Source organism: Choloepus didactylus, chromosome 8, assembly GCF_015220235.1.
Source record: "Choloepus didactylus isolate mChoDid1 chromosome 8, mChoDid1.pri, whole genome shotgun sequence".
In the NCBI taxonomy this organism is placed as follows: Eukaryota; Metazoa; Chordata; class Mammalia; order Pilosa; family Megalonychidae; genus Choloepus; species Choloepus didactylus.
In genome coordinates, this window is record NC_051314.1 from 31,506,315 (window position 1) to 31,528,201 (window position 21,887).

A 21,887-nucleotide genomic window follows, 5' to 3' on the forward strand; every position below is an offset into this window, starting at 1 on the left:
CCAAGGTAAGGCATCAACAATCGGGTACCTTCACTGAAGGATGGCCAATGGTGTCTGAAAAACTTCTGTTAACTGGGAAGGCACATGGTTGGCATCTGTCTCAGCAGCAGCTCCTCTTCATAATTTCACTCTGAGTTGCCCTGAGGTCCTTCTGTCTGTGAGCTCCTTTATACGACTCTAGTGATCCAATTAACACCCACCCTCAATGGGTGGGGTAACACCTCCATGGAAATTATCTAATCAAAGCCTTGCCCATAGTTGATTGAGTCACATCTCCATGGAAACACTCAATCAATATGTTCCAACCTAATCAACACTAATATGTCTGCCCCCACAAGACTGAATGAAAGATAATGTCATTTTGGGGGACATAATACATCCAAACTGGCACAGGGGGCATGCAGGAGTGGTGCCTAACTCAGAACTGTAGGGTCATGGAAGATTTTCATGAGGAAATAAGAACTAAGGTAAGACCTGGAAGTTTGAATTGGAGTGAGTTAGATAAAGAGAGGTGAGTGAGAGTTTGGGGGAAGAGTCTTTTAGGTGGAGAAGAGAAACTTCATAAAGAATGGGAGGTAAGAGAACACATAGGATGGTCACAACATCCCTCAGTGTGCCTGGAGCCAAGATTTGGAGGCAGAATAGTAATATACAAGCTGGAGAGTTGAAGAGATCCCAATCATAAAGAATTTCCATGTAAGCATGCTATGGCTTTATTCTGCATTTTATCTTGAGGGCAACGAGGATTTCCTAAAGGATTTTAAAGCAAGAAGGAAACATAATCAGATCTGCATTTTAGAAAGATCACCTGTTCAGTGTTTCTCAATATGGCTACTTTGGGCATTTTGCATGGGGCAATTCTTTGTTATGGAGATTATTCCAGGTGTGGTAGGCATTATTTCAGACATGGTCCCCCAAAGATGTTCACATCCTAATCCCTGGAACCTGTGGGTTACATTTTATGGCAAAGAGACTTTGCAGACAGAAATATGGTTACAAACTTTAAAAATAGCGAGATTATCCTGGATTATCTGGGAGGGTGGGCCCAATCTAATCACATGGGCCCTTAAAGTGGAAGAGACATGCAAAAGAGCCAGAGAGAGATGAGGCAGAAGAAAAAGTGGTAGAGATAAGGAGTGAGAAGAATTTGACCCAACATTACTGGCTTTGAAGATGAAGGGGACCACAAACCAATAAATGCAAGAGGCTTCCTGAAGTGAGGAATGATCTCTGACAGTGAGCCAACAAGAGAACTTTGACCTCAGTCCTACAACTGCATGCCAGCATGCCTCATCAGTTATTGTGACAGCCCCAAAACATTCTCATGCACTTCCAAATGTCTGTGATTGTATTGGGGTAGTGAGACAGTATGCCCTTGGTTGAGAACCACGTCTATGGAGAACGATGGATAGGATAGAATAGACAGCATAGGATAGAAGGCAGAGAACCAGTTAGGAGACTGTGGTGGTATTTAAACTGAGAGATGAAATGGCCTGGAGGAAATAGGAGTTGAGGGAATAGAGAAGGGGATGAATCTGAGAGATAATTAGGAGGCTGAATCAACAGGATTCATTAGTGGTGTTGGTTAGTGTTGCGGGTGAGTCTTCTCTGTTCCCATCCTCCCTTGCCACCACCACCTTTCTACTTCCATCATCACTACATGCATTGAAAAGCAAATTGTGTTTTTGCAGGAACCTGACTTCCCCTCCAGTGAATGGGGTGACCACATGCTCAGAGCCATCGGCAATTTCTATTAGGATCAGCCAAAGAAGAGAAATGACAGCAGAGCTTTTGCAAACCCAAAAGGCCCCATATAGCCAAAGGCACCCAGTTGGTGAAACACAGTAATTGCTTGAACAATTTTCAGCAGTTGATGGCAGGAAATAAGAATAGGTATTAAACTTCCCAATAGAGGCAAGTCAGGCAATCCAAATGGCTGAAATGCAATTTGGACCAGGATGCTTTGTTGGCTAAGCCTAGCAAACTCCCACGTGGATTTTGAGAGCATTTCACCCTAGAGATCTTTGTTTATACCTTGTCCTAAAGATCCTGTATTCCTTTCCTATACTCATGTAACCATTCCCTTGTACTAAATACACTCTGCATGAGACACCTTGTGTGGTTTCTGTTTCCTCGGCTGGACCCTGAAAGCAGGCCCACTTTGGATGATGTGTTTGCTCTTGCTCACAGTGTCACAGCTCACTGGCTCTCTCATGTTGCATTCTCTAGACAAGTGGTGGGGAGGACCAACCTTGCATAACTAAACTCTAGCCTTGGTGTGATAAGCATGGCAAAGCACGTAACCAGTTACCCAAGACAAATGCAAGTGTCATGGAAGCCCTTTAAAATTGGTTTAGGTGGGAAATTAAAATTCCCCTTGCATTTGCATTCTACCTACCTTCTTGAAAACAGTCACAGTGACATGCATGAAACATCTAGTCAAAAAGTAATGATTCAACATCATTCATAAATCATGGCCGAGAATCTGGTGTGTGTGTGTGTGTGTGTGTGTGTGTGTGTGTGTGTGTTTGTGTATGTGTTATTCATGCCTATAGGGATTGATGAGTTCTGCAGGTTTTCTTGGCATCTGCATTTTAAGTGAGGTGTTCATCATGTAATAGTAAATCTGATTGCAAACATGTCTTTCACTTTAAAATTTTATCTATCACAGCCCTATTAGGGTTTACCATACTCTCTTGCCTGAGTAGAACTGAATTCGGTCATGGCACAGGGTAGTACAGTTCTGGATCTGATTAAGCAAAATGTTTTCCCCTTTCTGCCTCATGACTAAAGTCCATTTAAATGGATTCAATTCTATTTCTTGAAGGCAAAGTGATTTCACATTCAAATCACTAGAATAATGTCAAGTTTCAGATTCAATCCTGAAGTGGGAAAAACCAAGCCTGATGCTTCTGGTTGCACTTGAAACTTACTGTACTTCAGAGTCATTTCCAGCTCCCAAAGGCCCTCTTTGTTCTCTGCCTAGGCACTGAGAAAAAGCCAATGACAGAAAGCAGACCTCACTGTCAAACTTTCTCGGTGTCATTTTCCTAAAGCTGAGTCTGTATCAGGACTTGCTTGATTTTATAAATTTAGCTATTTATTTGATCTTGGACAGGCAAATCGGCTTGGGAGTTGAAGGGATTTTTTATGTCAAGATGCTCTAACTTAGGTTGGCAATTATCTTCTGAATATTGAGGAATGGTGACAGCCTTCTCTCCATTCTTGAATATATTTCTGGCCATGTCAGAGCTTCAGTCCCAGCAAGAGAGGGAGCAGACTCATACACAAGGGTGAGATAGCTGATAAAGCTATAGGGTTTGGTTTTTTCCTATAAAAGAAAATCCATAAATGACAAAATATCTCACCAAGTCATTTTTCCTCCCTAACGTCTTTGGTTGTGCATGTGCTTTGCACACACACAAATTAAGTTTACAGATTCTGTAAAGCAATTCATCCTGCTCTGAATCTAATGCCAGTAATTTTTCAAGAAGTCAGCAAAGTGTAGCCCAAGAAAGAAAACACTGACATTATTTTTTTTTACCTCTATTGTTTTTATTCAATCTGTCACTGAACTGTGACTAAATCATTTATGCTTTACATTTAATTTTTAATTTTGTGGTATTTTTCTCCCCAAATGAGGTCAAGTCCTAAATCGTCATACCCTAACATCCCAACTATACAGCCATATAAGGGCTTTGTTTCAGTAAAAATGATTACCAGTGTCTATAATAGAATTGTAATAACTCAATAGTGTTTTAAATTTTTGATTCACTCTGCATTTTTTATTTGACAGCTTGCCAAGTTCCAGTTTTTATCTGATCATCTTTGCATCAATAATACATGAGGTTGAGATCTTCTGAAAAGCTGATGCTTTTTTTTTCTCCCTCACTGAACAGTTTGCTTTGGCCAGAAAAAAATATTGATTTGGATTTAGTAATCTGTAGTCCTTTTGGTTTGATCACACTTAGCAGGAAACTCCAAAAGAGCATGGCTACGTATCCACCAACATGTAATCAATTGCTTCTCTCTAATTAATGCAATCATTGAACACCTGATCCATACCATTGCTTCTTATGTGTAATTGATTAAAGGTCTGATAGAGTCGAGATTTGAATAGCCCCAGGTTTTCCTATTTGGATCCTCTCAACCAAAAAATGACATTCAGCAAGAACTATGTGATAGAAAGATGGTGTTTCTGATTGTAATTTCTCGTCACCTCCATCCACATACATTTTGTCACACTCTGCTCTTAAATGATTGCGACTGTGCTGCTGAGCTCAGACTGCTTTTGCTCCCAGCTGTTCGTGTTAAAGACGACTGTGTGAGTAACAAGTCCATCCCATCGCCTGCCTCCAGCATTGTTATAAATAATCAGCATGAGGAAAATGAACTCACTAGGAAGCGTGAGGGCCCTTCAACAACACATCTTCATCCACTGTCTTATTTTCTCTCTGCGTAGAATACTACCAAGGGCATTTAAAAAATACAGCATTCTTGTCTTACATATATGATGAAATGTTGGTAATTAAGGGACTCTCTAACCTAGTGATCATCGATTAAATCAGAATCTCCAGGAGTGTAGCTTGGGCATAAGCATTTTTTTTTAAAGGTCCCCAGGTCATTCCAATGTGTAGCCAAGGTTGAGATCCACCATGCTAACCTAAAACCCTGCTATTCTCAGTGTGGCTATGGACCAGCAACAAGGGCTTGTTAGAAATGCAGAAATCTCAGGCCCCACCCTAGGTCCATTGATTCAGAATCTGCGTTTTAGCAAAATCCTCATGTGCTTTGTAGACACATCAAAGCTTGAGAATTATTGGCCTAAACCACTATTTTATGCAACACTCTCAAGTTAGGCAAGCCAAGATTGTAGTTTCTAGAGTTTCTAGAGCAACTGGGGTGTAGCAGTGGACCTTGTTGTCAGGCAGTCCTGGGTTTGAACCTGTTTGTCCCAGTTACTAGCTGTGTGACCTTGGGTAAGTCTCTCTAGGCTTCTGATTGCTTCTCTGTGTAATGAGACTAATAATAGTACCTGTATCCCTAGGACTATTGTGAAAATTAATTGAAAAATTGCATGTAAAGTGCTTAAGACAATGCCAGATGCATCGTAAGCAAGTGATATATTTTAGTAATTACTACTAATATTAATAATATTAATAATAAAGCTCAGATTCCTAAAGGCAGATAATTCTTCTTTTTAAATTTATTTACCCTTAAAGCCAGTTGAAGCTCTTACTGAAGTCAGCGCTAATGTCCTCCTTTGTGTTTTCAGCCCATGGTTGATCCTACTCAGCATTTACAGGAGGGATATAATGAAGGTCAATGAATGCTTAGAAAAACAGTGCGGTAGTGAACCTAACCAGAATGCCTTTCCTTGTTCCCGAGTCTGGGTGACTTCAGCTTAATGTTCTTTGAAAACCACTTGCCATTGTGTCTAAAAGAACTCACAAAGCTGGCTTCCGTGTGGGGCTAACTCTTCACCTAAATTTGGTCTGATTTGGAAAGGCTTCTTGGCTCTTTCCCACCAAATCCAAACAGGGATGTAAGATTTCATTAATATGACTTAGGCCTGGCCTGCTCTGAGCTTTGAACCATTGAAGGGAGCCAAAAAAAGTCCCCCGGTGTCCATAGAAACATTGTTCTTATTTTTCAAAATTAATCCAGCTGAATTTGCAAGGCTGTATCACCTCCATCAGAGATGCAGACGGCCAGAACAAAGAACTGTTTTGATGTTCCCAGCTGGGAACCCTGCCCTCAGCAAATACAGTTGATATAAATAAATGGTCTCTTGCCTGCCTACATTCATGCCCATCTGTTTGGAGGGCATGGTGCCCAATCAAAAGTTGCCTAGATGCTCGCCATGGGCACCAGTGCCAGGGAACAACGATTTCGTGGCAGTGTGCCTAATGCTGTGAGAGCCATCTTTTCAGTAGTAGGTTCTCATCCTGGACCAGAATGGGAGCACTGGCACTGCGTGCTTTCTCACTGTTGATCACACCTGTTGACAAGGCCGTGCCAAACCAGAAGACGAGGGAGAGAAAGAAAACTGCTGTGCAGGAGCATCTTGGAGCTCTTAGGGCCTGGCAAGCCCACCAAGACAGGTTCTAATGAAGTAAAGAATGTCTCTGCCCATGAATGTTTGGATGGGTCATGAAATTGGCAAGTCAGACTTTACAAGGGTGGAGGGCAAGCTGCTCCCAGCTGGCAACTCTGTCCCTGTCTAATATAGGAAATAGAATAGAACACTTGTCTTTGATGACATCAGGACCCAAATAAACCAGGGGAGAATAAATCATGCTCAATCCAGCACAGGGTCCCCTAGCTCTCAATTTTCACCCAGCCACTGGCAACAATAAAGCCTGATGTGCACAAGTCACAGGATATAAAACCCAGGAGCTGATTTCATTTTATGTTGGCTGAGCATGAGAAAGGAAATGAAGCCAGTCAGGAGAAAGAATGATGTGGGGACATTTTTACGCTGATTGAGATAAGTCCCCTCTTAGTTTGTTAAGCAGATTGAGGAATAAATTCATGTACACAGATTACTAAGGGACCAAGACTCCTCAGAGAAAAAGTTAGTAAATTACTAATCCTTGGACACTCAGCGGACTCCTATAGGGTTTAAAACACTGGTTCTCAGCAATGAGCTACTGTGGGGATTATAGTGAGCAATCTTTATTGACAGGAAATTCAGACATGCTAACCTGTCCCGTGGAGAGAAAATAGGCTGCAAGAATCAAAGCAACATGCCTTATTTACATTTAAAAGGATGTTTTGTTAGTCCAAGATTTGGTTTTGACTCTAACTTTGCAGTTTTTAAATTCAACTCTGAATATTCTATCAATCTGACTTTGGCTAAATCTGTGTAGTAGGCTGAATATTGGCTCCCAAGGTGTCTGTGTCCCAGTCAGTGGAAGGTGTGAATATGTTATCTGACATGTCAAAAGGGACTTTGCAGGTGTGATTAAGTCAAGAATCCTGAGATGGGATTATCCTCGATTATCACAGTGGACTTGATGTAACCACAAAGGTCCTTAACTGAGAAGGTGATGTCATGAGGGAAGCAGATATTGGAGTGATGCACTTTGAAGATGGAAGAAAGGGCCACAAGCCAAGGAGCACAAGCAACCACCAGAGGCTGAAAAAGGCCAGGGAAATGAATCATAGCCCAGAGCCTCCAAAAAGAACCAGCCCTGCTGACACCTTGACTTTAGCCCAGTGAGACTGATTTTGAACTTCTGACTTCCAGAACCATAAGTGAAAACATTTGTGTTGTTTTAAGCCATTAAGTTAGTGGTAATTTGCTGCATCAGCAAATAGGAAACCAATACAATCCTTTTCCTTAGCTAATAGACTTGGTGTAGCTCAAGATGGGAGGCCCATGAGGTTACAAAAAGCTCAGATCAACACAGTCCATTGGCCACTCCAATAAAACCAACGAATTGAGTTAGTTGCCTTTTCTTCCAACTCACTAACCATTTTTTTTTTTTTTTTTTGGCTTGAATCCAAAAGACCATAATGAAATCCAATGTTTTTATTTTTGTTTTTGTTTTTCCTTCTTGGCATGTGCAAGCATAAATTTTAAAAAGGTTTCTGATCAGGTTTCAGGTCTCATTATTACACTTTCAATGCTTAGCCTACCAGGCCAGGAAGCTACCCAAATGAACATAAGTATAGGTAATTTCAGTTCTAATTCTAAGGACAGTTATGGAGCAGCGATCCAATTTTATGTTTAACTAATATTAATGTATCCCTACTATGTGCCAGACACTGGGCCCTACATGTTTGACATTTGCTAAAACTTCTCATATGACACCATGGGTAAACTGTGGAATTGCTGGACACACCTGCAGTGGAAATAGCTATTATTGTTAGAAGTTAATACTTAATTTATTCCCCAAACAACTAACCTAACACTGTAGGGTAGCTGCTGCCACCAAATGATTATCAGCATTTACCAATCCATAGACACATACATCACTCCATCTCAGCAGCTGGATTGTACATCATTTGCCTGCTTGCAATGGCCCTGATCTGCAGAAAACAGACACTAGGAAAAACTCAGACTTTACCTGTGACTAAATTATACTTTGACTAGGTTTAATATATATATATTTATATTATATAGTTATTTATGTATTTATATTATATACTTAATATATATTTTATAATTATATATAAAAATTATATATATTTTCTTACTTACATTGGGCCTCTTCTGCTTTTATTTCTCCTTGGATGCATGATAACACACACAGTAAACAAATCTGCACAGTAAGGCTAAATAATCAACTTGATGAATATCTACATTCAAAATGGGCTCTCCCATGGAATATCCCCTGCTTTCCAAAGTGATAAGCTCCCTACAAAAGGAAGAACTGGTAAGTTAACTATTTCTCTATTCCTCGAAAGAAATAAATTCTTATAATTTTATTTTTTCATAAAGAGTTTGAGAATTGTGATTCTGCTGGTCCTTCTACTGTTTCTACTGAGTAAAGTTAAATGGTATCTCTCCAAGTTGATTGAGTTTTAACCATGTTTCCCATCAATTATTCTATTATCAACATGCATTTCAAGTACTCAGGATACTGAAGAGATTACCCTGTCATATCTTAATCTTATAGTTGGATCTTATTTTGTTAAGGCTTTCTTTTAAGAATAAAAGTAAACAAAATATGTTTCTTGTCATAGCATCCTTTACTTAATGCTATTTTCATTTTTTGCTTGCACTCTGAGTTAGTGATAATTCTATCTTCTATTATGATGATACCCTTGATATTTGAGATGCCAGCAGAGTGAAATGAAAGCATCTCTGGAATCAACAGACTGGAGAAGAAAATAATAAAAATACTGTTTATTCATTCACTTATCACCAAACATTTATCGAGCATTTAGTTGCCAGGCACAGTGCTGGGTACCTGGGACCAGAGATGATTAAGATTATCCCAGTCTGGGGTTGCTCCTGGTCTTTGGCGTTATAGCTTTTGTTGTTGATGTGCAACAAAAACAGAAGAATGCATTTCTAAAAGTTCAATTCAAAATGGCTGGATATTTTCTCTGAACGGTTCTACTTCTAAATACTCTGTTTCAGTCTTCACAAAGTTATTCTTCATTTTGACAATCCTCTTCTGCAACCTATCTCTTCAATTCCTTTCCAGAATATATGAACTCAAATTTATTCTTCAGGTCTTGTGCTCTTGCCATTTCCTCTGCCTGGAACATTTCCCAGATATCCCTGGGGCTCCCTTCCTTCAGGACTCTGCTCAACTTCTGCCTTCTTAGAGAGGCCATCTTGGACCATGCTAACTGCTTCCCCCACCCCTATGCAAATTTTACTATGTCAATATATTACATGTCTAATTGTTTATTTCTTTTTCATCTGACACTGCCCCTTTCCCAACTAGTATTTAAGCCTTACAAGGCAGCAGTTTTGTGTCTTTTGTTCATTACTGTATTCCCAGAGCTTAGCACCCCAATTGGATCAATAAATACGTGTTGAATAAAGTGAATGAATCCTCTAGGCTCTCCAACCCTGCTATCATCCCTTATTCCATTTTCTTCTTTTTTGTTCTCTCCCTTCCTCTCTTCTATAAAATTGTTTCAGGAACTGAGAATTCAAAGATGAATAAACACAGTCCCTGTCCTTAAGGACTCAAAGCTTAATAAACAGTAACAATGAAATACAACTGGTTTTGCTATGGAAGGATGCAAGAGGTGCAATGGGAGCATTTGGAGGCAGAACCTACTCTGCCGGGGAGCATCAAGGTAGGCTTCACAGATGGAGTAACTCTTAAGCAGAGATTTGAGTAGGAGTCCACTGAGTGGATAAGGTTGGGGGTATATTAAGTTTACATTACTGTGTAACAAATTACAATAAATTTAGTGACTTAAAACAACATACATTTATTATATCACAGTTACTGTGGGTTAGACACAATTTAGCTGGGTCCTCTACTCAAGTCATCATAAAGCTATAGGATGTCAAGTGGGTTGAGTTCGCATCTGGAGGCTTGACTGGGGAAAAACCCAATTAATTCCATGCTCACTCAGGGCATTAGCAGAATTCATTTTCTTGTGGTTGGTTAACTGAGGACCCAGCTTTTGGCTGGCTATTGGCTGGAGGCCATCTTCAGATCCTAGAAACCACCAAACCTAGAGGCTGCCTGAATTTCTTTGCCACATGCGCCTCTCCAACATGGCTGCTTACTTCGTCAAGTCAACAGGGAGAATCTTTAGCTCCAGTCTTCCAAGACAGAGTCTTATGTAAGGTAGTGAAATCATGGGAGTAACATCCCATCACCTTTGCCATATAATATAACGTAATCACAGAAGTGACATTTCACCAATGTTGACATATTCTATTGTTAGGAGCAAGTCACAAGTCCTGCCTGCACTCAAGGGAAGGGGATTACAAAAAAGGAACAAACAAGAGGAAGAAATCATTGGGGGTTGCCTTATGGTCTGTCTGCCATATGGAGTGTTGGAGGAATGGGAGGAATTGATAGATAAGAGAGCATGTAGGAAATGAACAATGGTTCTCAATGGCTGTAATAGGATGTTGGAGTTAAGAAAGAGGGACTCAAGATAAGAGTAGGCAGGTAATCTCATTCTAATTCTATGTAATGCTTATTTTGTACAGAATACTTTTTATGTGGATATTATCATCACTAACAGATGAGGAAACTGAGCCCAGCCAATTTAGGTAAATTGACCAAGGTTCTGGAGTTTGCAAATGGTGGAGCTGGATTCAAATTGTCTGGTTCCTGTGTCTGTGTTCTTAACCAATATGACATACTACCTCTGGGAAAGCATTGCAGTCCACATGGGGCAGATTAGGAAGGATCTTTCTAAGAAATTTGGACTTGTTCTAGGAAGCAGTGAGGAGACACTAGAGGAGGTTTGAACCAAGGGTAAGAGGTGCTCAATCTGACACACTGCTAATAGCATGGCAGAGGCATTGGGGCTGAGGACACTGGAGGTAGGGAGACTGACTAGGAAGCCTTAGCATTGGAGTAGGTAAGGAAAGATGAGGGTCTGGAGGAATGAAAGGGCTATGGATTTGAGGAAAAGGAACAGACATGAGATATTTGGGAAATCTAAATGACCTGACCCAGTGACCAGTTGTGAGGGCTGGGAGTGTAGTGGTGGAGTTGAGGAAGAGGGAAGTGTCTAGGGTAAATTTCAGGTTTCTGACCTAGATGACTTGCGGAAAACAGAGCACAAGACTCATTGATTAAGCTCTAAGTTCCTGGAAGGCAGGGATGATATTTTTCTTGTTCACTGTTTCATCCCCTGTGCTTGTCACAGTGCTTTGTCCCGACAGGGAATCTTGGATGGAGAGCTCAGATGAATGCATTCTCTTCAGTGACTCCAGCCAACATCATATATGGTGGAAGGACTACCCAGATGAGCCCAATCAACCTACGGGATGAGAAATAATAAATTGTTGTTGTAAGCAAACCAATAAAAGCAAACACCTGTACTGTGCATACTATACAACAGGCACTGTTCTAAGCACTTCACTTGCATTGACTCATTTAATACTCATAACACTCCTATGAGATAGGTGCTATTAATATCCACATTTTACAGAAAAGGCAATGCAGACACGGCATAGTTAAGTAACCTGCCCAACTTAGCATGGTTAGTTCAGTATCAGAGCAAGGATTTGAACTCAGGCAAGCTAACTCCAGAGTCTGTGCCCCAACCATTGCACTATGGCACATCAAAGAAGAAAAATAGGTGCTCAGTAATATTTGTTGGTTATTATGTGACTTCATTAAAATAGGGTTAATATATAAGGTAAAATGTGATAAATTTGTCAATAGCCTTAATGGCCTTTGAATGAATCTCCATGATCACATCCAGAAAATTGTATTCTGAGGTTGTGTTGAAAAGTCTTTCCCTCCTATGACTCTTGAGCCACTGAGGGGTAGGAACTAGGTTCTACTCTACAACACTTTTCATTGTGTCTTTACAGGTGCATTCAATCATTTGTGGAGTGAGTTACTTTCTTGAATATTGTACATATAATTTATAATTTTCAACCTGTTTACTACACTATCTCATTAAATACTGACATCAACTCTAAAAGATAAGGGACGTAGGTCCTGTTATTCCTATTTTATAGTTAAGGACACCGAGGAAGAGGAGAATGATCAAATGGGACCCCAAACTCCAGTTAAAGCATGCACCATTCTTCCTCATTATAATAAATTCAAATATGTTTAGACTGTTTGCTTACCTGTCTGGAATAATGGGGAGTTAGAATGCCAAATTCCATATAATGGCAGTGATTCTTTCTTTGTCATGGTTTTCTACAAGCACGTAGGGAAACAAGAAGGACATGAGAACATGGAGTACATTAAAAATGAAAGACACAGGAAGGTATCACAACTGGAATTATTTGATTAATTAATCAATTCTAACGGCCATCACAGAATGTAGTCTAAAGGAAGGGTCTATTTATTGAGCAAATAAATTAAAAATAAAAAGCCAGAGGAAAAGGCTGCAACTGCCATGGTTACTTCTGCTTTCCTTACTGGGCACTGCCCACCTCTGTCATTCCTGACCCCTGTTCCATTCACCAATTCAAAACAAATTTAGGAAAATAACCCTCATCAGCAGTGTGGCTTTGAAACTACTCCACAGGCAACAGTCTTTGTTTTTCCCCTTCAAAATTTGCCCCTTTTCTTCCCTTATCTAGATCGATTGTCTTATTTCCTTCCATTATTTGAAGCACATTTTTCCATCCTTTTCCTCCCAGATAGCACCGTAAGAAATAAGATAACTTATTTATCTCTTCTATTCTTTCTTCTTGTTTGCTTTTCTAGTCTCCACCATGAGCTCCCTGCTTTCCTCCCGTGTAGACTGGTATCAGATCCTCCTGCTTTAAGAATCAGCTCGGGAGACTTTTTGTGGTAGGTAGACTTCTAACATGCTTCCCCGTGATCCCTGCCTCCTTGTATTCATGCCCTCTTATAATCCTCTCCTTTTGAGCCTGGGCTGAACCTAGTTATTGCTTGTAATCAATAGAATAAGGCAAAAGTGATGGGATGTCACTTCCAAAATAAGAGTACAAAAGATTGTGAGGTCCACCTTGCTAGGAAACTCTCTTTGGCTTCCTTGGTTTGCAGGCTTTGATGAAGCAAGCTGCCTTGTGGGAGAACTCTGCAGAAGGGCAGCTTCTGGCCAACAGCAAGGAATTGACACCCTCGGTCCAATAGCCCACATGAAAATGAATTCTGCCGACAACCATGGTAACTTGGAAGTGGATCCTTCCCCAGCAGAGCTCTCAGATGAGACAGCGTACCTGGGCTGACACCTTGATTGCAGCCTTGTGAGAAACCCTTAAACAGAGGATTTAGCTGAGCTATGCCCAGATTCCTGACCCAGAGAAACTATTTGATAATACATTGTGCTGTTTTAGGCCGCTAAGTTTTAGGGTAATTTGTTATGCAGCAGTAGATACTAATACACTTCTCTTTCAAGAAGCTTCCTCAAACTCTAAGCACTTTTCCTTTATGCAACCATCTGTACAGATCTATTTGGGTACTTAGAACACAGTATTCTAATCATCTGTTTATCTTTGTTTCCTGTTCTGCACTAAGCTCATTGAGGACAGTGACCTAATTTATCCCCAGCACAGCACCTTGCTCAACAATAATTGTGTATTAAGTAATAAACATGTATTCAATAGCGCTCTCTGCTCTCACTGTTCTCCCACCAATCACCTGCAGTTAGCACCAGTAGGTCAAGAGAAGATGGTTCAGCTCTGACCATCTCATCTAATCCATTTCACTGTAATATTTCCTGTGCCTTGCTATCTTCATCCCTTTGAACAACATACCCATGGCAAAAATGAGAAGAGCAGATTTCAGATGTGTTTGTTCTTTTATCATCTCAGGAAATCTTATGACCTAGGTTTCAGAATCCAACATATAAATGAGGAAATTGTCTTTTGCAGTCATGTAGCTGATAAGTGGCAGGTCAAAGTTATTATCTAAATTGTCTGATTTCTAATTCAGTGAACATCTCTGTTCATAGACAAGCCATGCTGCATGATCATGGGCAAACTTTCTTACATCACAGGAGAAATTGTCAAAATGAGAATAATAACAAGAATGTTTAATGGATAACATTATGAAGTTCTTATTTTGTGACATTGAAGCCATTGAAAGGTATTTATTCATGAATTTCTCACAAAAATTATAAAAAGTAGGTGTATCATCTCCATTTTATAGATAAGAAAATTGAGACATGAAGGTTTAAATAACTTGCACAAGGCCATACACGTGAAAAGTGACAAAGTGGGGATTCAACTCACGTGGCTTTAGGGGAAACAATCCGTCTCTGTTTATTTTGATTTGCTCCTATGGAAGAGTAAAATGACGGCCCACTACTTTCATGCATTTGAGTCCTAGGTTCCCAAGATAAAATTAATTTGAGCTTTCTTTCTCCTTTGTTAGTGAGCATCAATTTTTCTTTAGATAGAGAACCCCATCCTGTTACAGATACCCCCACTGCAACATAGGAGCTTTAATAAAATCTAAGCAAACTACATAAAAAAAGGGGAAACAATGAGAATCATGACTCCGATGGCAACCTTGAATATAATTTGGTCAGATTTTGTCCCTTCCTTTTAAATTCTATGATGCTGAGCAATGGGAAGGAGACATAAAACATAAGTTACTTTTTGAGAGAAGAAAGCTTACTTGGGAGATTTTTCTTGAGCATGGAAGCAGAGCATTATGTTAGCCTTAAATTTATTTGTTGAGAAGTTAAAAATTTAATTTAATTTTTTTGCCAGTTAAGACTGCCATCAAGTCAAACAGTTGTGCAAGACATTATGAAAAAGGGCAGCTCCCTGGTCTGTCCCCACCATTCATGCCCCCTGAAGGCTATCAATTTAAAGTCTCTTCAGCTGCTGCTGTTGATATTTACCTACAGCTTTCCAAATAATATGCTCATACAGCTATCTCTTGATTATTTTGATATTAGGGATCATTCTTGGGAAGGATGGAATGTTTCCTTTTAAGGCATTTCCCCAAGCATAAAGAAAAGAAGGCAATTGGTTAATAGATCCTCCACATAAAGCAAAAGATGTTGATACAAAGCACCTGTGATAGATGCACAAGGGAGGGGGAATAGCTGTGGGAGAGGATATAGGAGCAGTAAACAAGTAAATGGGGAAAATATCCATTACCACTTGGAATAAAAAGTCCAAAACAAAGCAAGCTGGCGGTGCCATTTAAAAAGTAATAAATTAGCAGAAAGAAATTTTAATGAACATCCAGTGTTAGAGAGGTTGTTATAAGTTGAAACACTCAAATTCTTCCAATGGAATACTTCTGAAAATCAATAAGACAATATGTACCAAGTGCCAGAAAAATGGTCATTTCCTTTGACCCATTAATCTACTCCTGGAAAATTATACCAAGGAAATAATAAAACAGATGCAAAACAACTATATACACAATATATTTACTGTAATATTAACTACGAGAGAGAAAGGGTGGGAAAGAGAGTGTAAGAGAGGGAGGGAGGGAGAGAAATTGAGATTACTTAAATGCTTAAAAGCAGTGTTTAGTAGATTGAATCATTAGATGAACTATTATCCAGCTATTAAAAGAGATACGCATGAAGGCTATATAAAAACAGGAAAAATGTTTATGATTTACTCTTAACTAAACAAAGCAAAACACATAATATTATATGTTCTTTGATTATAGCCATGTATAAATAAGTGTGCATTTATACAGCACCAGTGGCTACAATGCAAGGGACATGGGTTTGGAACAAGATGAACTGATATGAAGTCTGGGTCTTTCATTGATGAGCTGTGTGATCTTGGGCTACTAAAAAACATTTCTTAAGCTTGTTTGTTGCGTCTATAAAATTAGAAGAAAATGCCAACCTTTAAGTGTTGGTGTAAACATTAGGGAAATATACAATTAGAAGCTAATACCATACCCAGCATATTATATTAAGTGCTCAATAGATGATTTTGCTATAAGTATTGGTAACATGGACCAAAACCAGAAGGCAATATTCAGAATGATGGGGGAGCTATGCTACGGAGATGAACTGTGGGAGCTTTTTTTTGACTTTTTAGTATCTCAATACCTCTATCTCTATCATCTCTACCTGTACCTCTACTTCAAGCTCTACCTCTATCATCTCTAGTTCTATCTCTAGCTCTAGCTCTCTATCTCCATATGTATGTATATATATATATGAATCATTGCTACATGACCATTTTAATTCAATGGAATAATACAGAGCGTCTGTCGGTAAGACCCATCTATCTGATGATGCTGTAATAAGCCCAGAGTGGAGGGAAAGCAAGGTTGGGAGCCTTGGTCTGTTACATTTCCATTCTCTTTTTATTGCTCTTGGCTTTCCCAGCTCTTTGTTCTCCTGTGGGCAGTTGCTGCTGAACTGGTGCATTCCTGTTAAACGGCATTTTAACCCTGGTATCCCCACAACTCTAGGCTATTTCCTTAACTGACATTTGCATGGCAGATGGCACAAATGGCCTAGCAAATATATACTGGGTCAGTGGTAAAAAACTGCCAGATTGATGGCTTTGTTGGCTGTGTGCCTCAAAGCAGACACATGACTGGAAATTGTACAGAGGCTCAATTCTCTGGACCAACTTGTGGGCTTTCTGGCCCTCCCTTGCCATGGGTGATCAGCAGGATAGGTGAAGATGGGGCTAGTCTGATTGGCTTCCCTTTTAAATAGACATTGATGTGGGCAGATGGGTTGGCACACAATGTGCTGAACTGGGAGCTAAACCTTTCTACTTCTAATCCTCCCTGTATTAGATTTGCTCAGGGATGGAAGCCAAACTTTTAACCTCTTAATTTCCAGAGTGTTCCATAGGGTAATACTAACCTCCTTTCAAGGAGTGTCATGAAGACTGATTTAGGAAAGTAGGTGGACAATTTATATAAGTGGTTTAAAAAAAGTCTTGCTTACTTAATACTTCTTATTCCCTAACTACTTCTGAAGAAGAACAAGCTGTTGACTTAAATTTTTTTACCTTTTCTTTGTCACTTAGGACTTTCATCTGTGTAGCACAATTATTTCCACATTTCTTATCTTCTCAACTGGACTGTAAGCTCCTTGAGAGCAGTGTTAAGGAAGAGACACCTGTTACCACCTTCAGGGGAGGAGTCTCACCACATGGAGAGTAGCAAAGAGCATAGCAATGCCTGCAACCAGGAACGGCAGTCCCAGGGTCCTAACCGACTCCATGGTTTGAAGATGTCAGAGTCACCAACAAAAGCACAAGTTACACCAGCACTGGATGGAACAACGTGTACTCACACAGAGAAGAGACAAAGCAAGGTCAGCTTTGCTAGTGGGTGATGGTGCCCCATGGCCAGCAGTTCTCCTTCTGCAGACAACGCAGGGAGATGACCTGCACACACCTTTGTGGTGCTGCTGGTGAAGGACCTAATCTCCAAAAATGATACTCAACTACGTATTGCTAAGTTGAAACCGTCTGAGCCTCCTTTAGTAAAAGATAATTAGCTCATTAATGGCTCTGAATGAAAACAAGTGCTCTTAAAACACTTGAAAATAATATTTTCTAGAAGAGCCTAAACATTTCACCTGTATTCTTGTATACGGTTAATGAGCTTTGTTTATTTCCATCTCTGAACTTTGGTTCTCTAAAATAAGGTAAAGGTGAACTTCCACCTGGTCCAAGTAAGAAAGATCAACAATTCTGAAATGAGCAGGGCCCAATCAGCCAGGTTTTGTGATATCGATCAGTGTTTATGAACGTAACAGGGCAGGTAAGATTCCAGACTTAAGGCCAAGCATCCAACTTCCCCTCTGGGATGCCTTTAGGAAAGAACCATCATCAAGATAATGATTATTAGAATTTATAGAAACATTTTATTGTTCCTTTTCAAATGATTAAAAAAAATCTCACTCTAAGCAGGAAGAAATTAAATTCAGAGGGAAAATGGAGCTTTATAGGCCATCTGCTCAGACTTTCAAATTTAAATTTTATACATAAGAGCGCATCAGCTGTGGGGAAAAATGTGATCACATTTTGAAGCTGTAGGAGCAATGAAGAAATTTCCCTCTTTGGGCTTTCTGCATGGAAGTAAAAGGAGCCGTTTTGCTGAAGAAAATGAAATGGCTTCGGTATGGGGGAAATTTGCTATTCACCATTTTATATTTATGGAGTGCTGAATGTACACACTCTTATAAAATATGAAATAACGGTTTGCGCTTCAGGGTTGCACAGGTGATGTTAGACAAACAGTAATTGTGAGCACCTCATGAAGGGAAAACTGAGAAGATGACAGCCTGTTAGTGACGGTGAGTAATGGGATGGAAAGGGGGTGGACCAGAGGGGGACAGGAATCCCAGATGCATGAGGGAGGAGGGGATGCTCCTCCTTACTCGTTATCCCGGACCCAGGCCCCAACTCAGGGCCCTTTGGTGCCCTGTGACGGTAGGTGCCAGCTTTCTCAGACAAGGGTGGAGAATGGTAGGCTAGGGTCGCCAGCATGACAGAATCAGGGATCACATTCAGCCACGGAGAATAGGTGACAGCAGAACTGCTCATGCTGGCCACTAACCCCTGTGAGCTGCAGCTGGCTGCTTTCTTAGGAATGCTGAGGACCGCATGTGATTAGGTCACACTGCTCTTGCTGGCTCCAAACTACCTGTCTGACATGCCATGATAGTTGGTAAGAGAGGTCACAGGGGACACCAGAAGTAGGGCACACTCTTGCTTTCTCCACTACCTGCCTCCCCCTCCAGGCTGTGGTCACCAGGGAAAGCTCTATATTCATTGGGTCAAATGAAGCCCAGCAAATAAACCAAGCTTCTTTTCTCCTTCTTTGTGTGACTGTGAACAAAACACAGAAGGAGACACAATCAATGCCCAAATGGTTGGAATGCAGAACCCAGTAGACAGCACTTTTACTTCCTACCACAAGAGCTGATACTTTAAAGCTACTAGTTTTAGAAAGGCACATAAAACCCGTTAAAACAATTCCTAATTGAAGAAAACCAGTTAAAGAAGAAGCGGTGAACTGAGGGTCATGAAAAACAAATTAAATTCATTTTGAGTTAATGCTCTTTTAGAAAAGTCCAGAACAGCTTAAATTAACCTGATGATAAGTAAATAATGAGAACACAGAAACCAACAGGAATGATAAGCATTGAAAATCAAACTTCATTCAATCATAAAATCTTAAGAGCAAAATAGCATAGCAGTTCAGACTACAGGCTCAATAGTCAGAGCACTTGTATTTGAATTAGTTTCCTACCTTCCAGATGAGCAACCTTGAACAAGCTGCTACTCTGTGCCCCCATTTCTTTATCTGTTAAATGAGGCTAATAGTACTGATTTCATATAATTTATGGAAGTGTTAAATGAGCTAACATATATAAATTGCTTACAAGAGTATCTGAGACATTGAAAGTCTTCAATAAATGTTAGCTATTATAGTCCAGTGATTTTTAAACTATGCTTCAAGGAATCCTAGATTCATTAGTCCCATTATGGGGCACCTATAACTTTTAGGGAAGATAAACAGGAGGAACTTTGGTCCTCACTGGCAACTACTGTTCCTGGATATTGTGTTTCCCTTTCTGTTTAAGATTTCACTTGAATAAAGCACTCACTCTAAGTTTAAAAACAACAACAAAAAGGCATGATAAAGCATCTGATCCAATCTGTTTTCCCAGCCAAGTCAGGAAGCTTGTCCCTATCTGTTGGCCATCCTGCCTCTTCTTGAACCTGCAAATTGATGAACTCTTACCAGCCTACAGTCCTTTAGAATTCAGGGTTATTCCAATTCTTAGAAAGTTCTTTTCCACATTACCAATTATTAGAAAGTTCTTTTCCACATTACCTCTTCTACAAGTGATCCCTTCAGATATTGACAAATATTTGGGATCTTTGGTTGAAAGCAACGGAAGTTGACCCTGGCATACCTAAGGAGATGTTCACCACCTTTCCAGCTGTCTTATATTAGTTCCCCAACACCAACAATTCTTTGATTCCAGCAGGACCTTTAATTAATTGCTTGCTTTATCTTTTTGCTATCCTTCACCCCTTCATTTCCCAACTTTCCTCCTTACCATATCGTATCACTATAAGCACTCACGAAATCCTTCCTTAGGCACACCCTCAACTCTCTACCTTTTTCTCTCCCTGTCATACTCAACTGGAGGAAACTCTATCCTGGTCAAACCCCTCTTCCCACCTGCTCCCTGCCTGCACCTATACAGATTACCATGACTGTAGAGAACACACAACCATGATTTAAAGCCATTAGCATTAATTAGGTCCTCAGTGCTGCCCCTCACCTCTGCTGTATTGCTCTAATCCATTTATTCTCCTCTCTTCCTTGAGCAGTGGTTTTCAACCAAGGCTGATTTTGCCCTTCAGGGGATATTTGGCAATGTCTGGAGACATTTGGGATCTTCATGCCTGGGAAAGGGGATCCTAGAGGTAGAGGCCAGGAACACACCCAAATATCCTACAATGCAAGGACATCCCCCAATTACAAAGAATTATCTGGCCCGAGTGCCAAGAGTGCTGAGATTGAGAAACCTGTCCAAAAGACAAAGTGTGGTTCCTGGACCAACAGTAACTGCATCATTTGGGATCACGTTATAATTGCAGAATCTCAGGCCCCACCCTAGATCTACTGAATTAGAATCAGCATTTTAACAAGATCTCTGGGTGATCTGCATGCACATTGAAGTTTGAGAAGCCTCTTTGACACTTTTCTTCCCATAGTTATACCACCTCTTTCCCATCTTCACTCTCCTTTCCTGGCTTGTTATGGTGCTAAAAAAACTGAAGCACCCAGAAGATACTTTGCACGTGCTCCTGGCATCAAAGCTACTCACCCAGCTATCTCTGTACTAGACACTCTGCCTTCTCTCTGGATATCAAGCATAAATGATCTTTGCTCCCAGGTAAGTCCAATGCCTCCTTCTGTGCACAAAATCACATCCTCTTTTGCTCACTGAAGGGCATTGCTCCATTCATTATCTCCTTCCTTTCATCATCACCATTTCCTCACTTATGAGATAATTTCCATCAGCATATAGATCATCTGTTTTATTTCACCTTTAAAAAACAAAACAAAACAAAACAAAACAAAACACCCTCCCATGACCCTGCATGCTTTTCAGTTATCACTATTCGCTTTTACACCAAAATTCTCTGAAATGATTATCTACCTTCACTTTTCTAATTTATGTCTGTCTATTCCCTCTTGAACTCACTCCTATCAGGATTCACTTACACCACTACACTAAAATTACTTTTTTTAGAATCACCAATTGGCCACCATAGTTCTAAATCTAGTGGTTATTTCTCAATTCTCACCTTAATTGATCATCCATGGCATTTGAAAAAGTGAATACATATTTTCTTCATTTGGATCTCAGAACATCACTCTACTGATTCTCCTCTTATCTTACTGACCATCTCTTTTAGGTCTTCTTTGCAAATTCTGCCTTATTTCCCCAACCTTCTAACATTGGTGTGCCCTTTGGCTCTTGTTCTCAGATCTCTCTTCCACCCTTGCTTTTCAACCTGCAGTCTATGAACCCAGCAGGATCAGCATCTCAGGCCCCACCCAAACCACCTGAAACAGAATCTGCATTTTAAAAGGATCCTCATGTGATTCATGTGCTGCATTAACTGACCTATGTCATTAGTTCTTACCCTTTGCTGCATATCAGAATCACAAGGGAACTTTTAAAAGTCTGGCATAATTAGGTTGTCTAGGCAGTACCTAATTAAATCAGAATCTGTATGGAATAGAATATAGGTGTCAGTATTTTTTTAAAACTCCTGAGAGGATTCTAATGTGGAACTGTGACAGAGA